Genomic DNA, 7,389 nt, shown 5'->3' on the forward strand with positions numbered 1-7,389 from the left:
TATGTATGTTTGTCACGAAAGCAATGCAATCCTCGAGGTTTCTTAGGATAATAATAGGAATTTATTGAATGTAACTTTATTACTATCTTCAATTGTTTCAAACCGTATAAAGTGTATTAATTAATATAATTTCGGCGTAGCTTTAATCTCTATACATAATTAATTTTAATAATTTATTAATAAATATATATAAGATACTAAATTATGTGACGTAAGTAGAGAAAAACTGAATATATCCTAAAGTCAATAAAGTGTATTTGTTCTGCATACGTTACAGACTTCATTGACGAATGCTAAGTATTTGGGTATCAAGTCTATAAAATATTTTTAAAATACACAATTTATTTATGAAATACCCCAATACAAAGTATTTTGAAAAATACCTGTATTTATAATAAAGGTATTTATTTCAACATAAGTTTTCGTTTTATCCCAAATACAGGTAAACTTGAACTTGAACTTTGAACTGTTATTTTATAATTATTTTAAAATAGATTTTAATTATAAGTTTCTATTAACATAAACACATTATTGCTTGTGTATTGTCATTGTTTCAGTTCATTTAATTTAATTTATTTGAACTAAATCTCTCTTGAATTTAGTGACAGAGAAGAACAGAACACTTAAAATTTTAAGAATTGTAAACCAGAAAAAGATAAACATAGAAATTTGAAAATGAATACATTGTTCTTTAGTCTTGTAAACATTATTAGTCAAAATTACTTGCATATAATACGAAATACTTTCTTTAAAAAGGTGAAGAACTTGGTTTGGTTTTGAATTAAATTAAAATTAACAAATGAGAATTGCAACTTCTTCGTCACTGTCCATTTCAATAAATAAATTATGGGCTCATTGAGCAATTCCTGAATTCCATCCACCCTTAAAACAGAATATAGTTTGTTTTTGACTCGATCTGTTCTTCCTCAGACGCAAAGGTAATGTTTAAATGTTGTTAATCTACGTTAGCAACTGAATTACGATGTAACTAAATGATTCTGCAGTTCAAAGTGCAGTGTTCAAGAAATAGCAGTATGTACTGTACAACACTTTGCAGTAACTAGCTTGAATTATGGTGACAATAAGAACTAGTAAAATTACAAAGTCTTGTGGAAGAAGGATAAGCTGTTCCAGCATATTGCCAACGTTTTCTCGCTATTTTCCACTAACTATTGACCTAAAATTATAGGAAAATACGTATTGCCTCACGATCATCTATATCGAACAGTTGATACTTAATTACTGTATTATTTGTAAAATATATTTTTCTTACACGCTATTTTTTTACTACGTACGCTATCGTGAACTTTTTTTATAACATTATTTACGAATTATTTCTTATCCTATATACTCCGTTATGTAATTTGTTTTTCCTCTATGAATATACTTAAGTAGATACAAACACATAAAAATTTGAGATATGTGTAGATTCCTATTTTATGTTCTTCAGTCACGACAACAATGCAGAGCTTAAGGGCTGACAAAAATAATATTTATAGTTTATTGAATGTCATTTCTTTAAGTGTTTCAAACCATGAAAAGGGCTTTAACGTATTAGAAATAATTTTACTCGTATTAAAACGTGCTTTAATTAATTACGTACTGTACAAATGCAATATTCCTGTTTCTTATAAATTAATATTTTATTATTAATTTATAATATACAGTGTGTATTTTTTATCTTGAGACATTGAAATAACTTAATTGGATCTCAATGTTTTGGAAAAAGGTATACACAAAAGTTGTAGGGTGTCGAAGGGGCCAATTAATTGGTGACCTCAGATGTGACCTTGACCTTGACCTTCAAGGTCATTTGGCGGTCAAGTCTGTTTTTTCAATGGGACACACATATTTTTGACCCAGGAAATAGAAAGAGCGGGAAATTTCACAACCGGATGCACCTTTGACCTTATTGTTTAGGTCAAAGGTCAAGATTATTTTAAGGTTAAAATTATAAGCTATTTCTAATGGGAAACCATACTTTATATTACTGGAATAGGCAGGGAGGTAAAAGTTACATTTTTTTTATGACCTTATTACTTTGAACTTTAAAAGCATTCACTATTTTTAACACTACAGAGGAGTAATGTTGTGAATGTAGTAATTTTCTGCTCCCTTTGAGGTGCTTATTTTCAGTGAGTCTCCTTGCCTCTCAATATGATGGTGCTTGTTTTTGGTGAGTCACTTTAATTCTCACCATTGTTTGAGATGTTGGTTTGGGGGAAAAATTTTATAACAAATTTTCAAAATGAGGCCTTTCCACTTTAATGCATTTATTAAGCTGCACTTACAGTTATCACGCTTGAGATGACCTTCAGAGGTCAAATTTGGGGTACTCAAGGTCATGGCTGATTGTGAAATTTTCCGTTGTTTCCATGTAATTGTAACTTTTACCTCCCTGCCTATTCCAGTAATAAAAAGTATGGTTTTCCATTAAAAAAAACTTATAATTTTAACCTTAAAATAATCTTGACCTTTGACCTAGACAATAAGGTCAAAGGTACATCCGGTTGTGAAATTTCCTGCTCTTTCCATTTTCGGGGCCAAAAATATGTGTTCCCATTGAAAAAAAAACAGACTTGACCTCCAAATGGCCTTGAAGGTCAAGGTCACATCTAAGGTCACCAATTAATTGGCCCCTTCGACACCCTACAATTTTTGTCTATACCTTTTTCCAAAATAATGAGATCGAGTTAAGTTATTTCAATGTCTCAAGATAAAAAATACACCCAGATACACTTTATTGATTTTATGATAATCAATAATAGCAATAAAATTGATTTGTTTCGTATGTTTTTCAGATTAGATTATTGAATTCTATTTTAAAATGTTGTAAATTTGTAATAGAATGCAAACTTATCTAATGTTTCCTAATAATTTCAAAGTTGATTTTGATTACATAATATTGCAGAATATATTTGCTTATTTCAATGCATTACTTATACGTTTCAATTTATTACACAAGAAAATTCGATACATCACTCTAGTTTCTTGATTCAATACGACACAATTATAATTCTTTTGCTCTTATCGTTAGATGTATCACTATGCACTTATAAACACGTATATAAATATATATTACGAGGTTTGCTCTCCAGAATGGAGAGAGGCCGGTGCATAATCACAATGTAATGTCCTCGACACGCTTATTTGAAAGTGTAGCGCCTATCCATGAATTCTGATGAACATTGACCATCTCCATGAGAAATTTTAACAAAACAAAGACTTTGCCTCCCACACACAACATTTATGAATAAAGTTTCGAATAAATTCAGTAAAATCTATTGTAAACGGAATATTGATAAGAGGAAAATCTGTTTAAGTAGTAAACATTCTTCAGGATGCAGCGATTTACTAAGTTAAAAAAAATCCCATTCAAAACGGGAACCTGCCAAACTACAAAAACTATTCGATACCGTACGAGTCCGGTTTATACAGGTTTCATGAGTAGCGCCATGCTCAGTTATTTTTTTTTATTTATTTATTTTTCTTATCGACATCCGTATCAAATTTCATCCAGTTCCGTTCAATCCTTTCCGAGTATTATCGATATTCTTAATTTCACTTGAAAATTCTTCTTTCTACAAGAGAAAAATTTCTTATATGCAATTGTACGAATACTGGCAAAATATTGTCGCAGAGATTGTATCCTCATATTAATACAGTGGGTGATCGGTTAAGGAACATAATCCCTTCCAAGACTTTGCTCGCTATCCGAATTGTTCGTTAACCGATAATCGATTTACCATAGGTTTTAATGGGAATTTAATTAATTCGTTCTGGAGACCCACAAAAATAAAAAATATATACTTTCTTACTACGTTTATTTATATGTAATAATAAAAAATACATACATACACAGTCTTGCATTTTTATCAGTCATGTTTTTTCCGTTTGAAAGGGTTAAAGAATCTGTCTAATGTCGATTGCTTTTCTCTCTTCTTCAGGACTTTTCGTAAGTAATTAATAGCATTACAATTGTGGAAATCCCCAAGCCTCATCCTGCTTTAGATGCCATTCTAAGAGCGTTGTTCTGACATCCTCGCATTTCTTCAAAGGATCTTTAATAACAGATATAGGCATTAATCCTCTTTTTCAGAAGAAAACATATCTCGCTGAGTTTCTTGGTATTATTCATTCAAGAGTTCTTGTTGTTCTTCTGTCGTCAGATCCGTTTCGGGTTCCATTATGAACTCTTCGATGTTCTTTATTTCTCATATGTGATTTTTGTTACTTCTTTAGTTGCTTGAGTCTTCTTGATTACACAGTATTTTTCTTAAATAAGATTGAACTGCGGCCTACTGTAGACCTGTTCACGCCCATACTGCCTAGCAACAATAGGCATCTTCTGCCCACTCTCTACCTTGGTATTATACTTTCACCTTTCGAAAAGAAAAACAGACGCAAAACTTAACGAGTGCCTACTCGACAGTCTCGCGAATACAAAAAGAATTGTTTTGTCAGAAAAATAAAAGGCTGGAATTACAAGGAAGCGTTTCAAAGTTCGGAAGAATACTATCCGATCGGTATATACCGGTTTGAGCGTCGATGTCGACGTCTCCCACACTCCGAAAAGTTTCGAATTGTTGCCAGAAGACAAGGGAAGATCAATCGGTATTCATTATTTTACTTCGCTTCTTCTTGTGTTTGTTCTGTGGGGTGTTCCTTATCCGATGATGTGTTCGTTGTCCGAACATAAAAATCTTTCGCGAAAGTGTTCGTTATCCGATTTGTTCGTTAACCGATCACCCACTGTATTGAACTTTCCGAAAGTACGGCACAACCAAATGGAGTAGACTTCGATGTATATACAATGGCTTTTGCTGTCTTCTTGGCATTTGATTTCAAACCCGATACGATTCTGCACGATCTTCGATAAATGTCTTCTCAGACATTATTTTCCGCGTATAAACAAGAAGGCAATAGACCATGGTTAACAAGAAAGGAACCTTCTGAGACTTCTTCGGAGGTCGTGTGAGGAAAGGGGAGTTAGTTAAACTCGCGTCAGGATGTACAAAGGGTTAGAACTGTTTAGAGGAAAAGGTGGTATTATGGAACACTGCGGGCATTATGGAACCACTCCATTTCGAACTGATAATAAAGGCGAACTGTAGCGGATTGCGGCTGGGCTGAACTGAACTAGGCAGACATCCATAGCAAGGGGAAAACCCGTTTCACTTCAGTTCAGTGGCGTGCCGTGACATTTGATAGTAGGGAAACTGTGTTTCTGTAAGAAGCCGACTTCCAGGGACAATCAGTTAATTGCGAGGTCATGATTGGTCAAGGGTCCATTCGTATCGTTTGTTCGATAAGCCAGTAAAAACCGCAGACTTCTCAAAATGTATTTTTAAAGCCCTACAATGGATCGATGGTTAAAAAAGGATTAGTAAAGCAACAACATCCAAAGAAGATACAGAAAAAGGTGAACTTGCAAAAGAACTATCTGCAACTACTAGTACAAAAAAACAATGGCAGCCAGGCAAAAAGAAACTCAAGTTGATCCTCAGTATTTGTCATATGGCTTTACTAGTACTGGTAATGAAGAAGCCCCAGACACCATTTGTATACTTTGTCACACTAGATTAACTAACAGTTCGTTGACACCAGCAAAGTTGCAAAGACACATGGAGACCATGCATAGTGTCAATAAAAATAAGGATAAATCTTTTTTTGAAAGGAAACTTGAAAGTTTCAATAAAACTACAAATTTCATGGTGAAGAAACGCAGAACAGACGCCCACTAGTGGCCGAGCGGTCTTCGTACCCTGAACACTGGGAGTTCGGTCGTGGGTTCGCGTCTTGCTCGGACAAGCTGGCCACGGTGAGTTTTTTGGGTTTTCTCCACGTCTGTAACGCCTACATAGGGGCCAGTTTCCCTTAAAAGACCTCCCGGAATGTATCCCCCTAGGCAGATCGCCCAAGTGTTGCGTTGCCATAAATTAAGAAAGAAGCAGAACAGACAGTGAAAATGCAAGTGAAGTGTCATCTTACCATTACTCTTCATGGCGAAGCACACACTATTGGTGAATCATTGATAAAACTTATATATAAAGATGTAGTTTCGTGTGTATTTGATGAAAAATCTGCTCAAAAGGTTGAATCTATATCTCTATCTAAGGATACAGTGTTAACGGGAAAAAAGAGAAACAAAAAGCAGACGATAAAATGAACATAAAGAGTGTTCAGAGAGCGATATTGGATTTATTATTGGATTAGCGGAAATTATGATGTCTCGTGCAATATTAAAAGATAATAAACTCTACACCAGTGATTCCCAAACTTTTTCGATCCACCGCCTCCTTTGTTCCATAAAGTTATACCCAACGTCCCCTAACCCACTTTCTCTTGTGTGAGAAAGGATTGGAAAACCTTTTTATGAATCTCACACTTTTTGCCTTTACCGTACATTGTTCTCAACATCTGGAAACCATTAAACGCAATGTTTCCTTTTAGTGACCCCAATTTTGCCTTTGATCACCGTTTAATACCCTGCCTCCAGCGCCCCCTAGATCTACTCATCGCCCACAAGGGGGCGTTATGGCCCATTTTGAGAAACGCTGCTCTACACTGACCGTGAAAGATAAAACTTTTTTTCTTCAATTACAAACTAAACTGCCGTTGGTCCGTGAAACTTGAATGAAGTGAAAGCTGATATGTTTATTTATTTCCTTTTTCGAATCAAATTACAACAAAATAAATATAAAAAGACGTTGAAAGGAAAAAACTGATTGAAATAAAAAATATAATCGTAATTTTTTCATAAATGATTACCGTAACTTCACAACTTAAAAAATCTCACGCAATATAAGCAGGGGTAAATAAATAAGTTATCATCGATTAGATTTGGTAATTAAAGCAATCACGTGATACGAATGGACCCTAGACTGTCACTGACGTGCGATTGACTGATTCCCCTGTATGTCTTACAGAAACACAGCTTCCCTATCATCAATTGTCACCGCACGCTCCTGCGTTATAGTCAACCTTATTCGTTTTCACATAATGCAAGAATTGGGTCCCCTGTTTCTGGACTGATTAGAGAATTTGTAGATGGTCTAAAAATATGTTCGATTTCCCGCAAAAACGAAAAATCTGCATCTGAATCTTGCACGTCGCTTTCTCTTAACAATTTCCATTGTTACGTAACACTTCCATTGTTGATGGAAGTGTTAAACCTTAATCCTGTTTCTCTCCCGCTGAAGGGGAGAATTCGAAAAATCTCTTCTTAGTGTGCATTTTCTTGACGTACTCTAACTGTGTACCAAATTTCAACTTTCAACTCCTAACCGTTTGGGCTCTGCGCTTATTATTATTATTATTATTATTATTATTATCATCATCAACCCGTCTCGATTATATATTAGATTAACATTATCTCACTTTCAATCA

Source organism: Centruroides sculpturatus, unplaced genomic scaffold, assembly GCF_000671375.1.
Source record: "Centruroides sculpturatus isolate CEXI.00-Female unplaced genomic scaffold, Cexi_2.0 scaffold586, whole genome shotgun sequence".
Lineage (NCBI taxonomy): Eukaryota > Metazoa > Arthropoda > Arachnida > Scorpiones > Buthidae > Centruroides > Centruroides sculpturatus.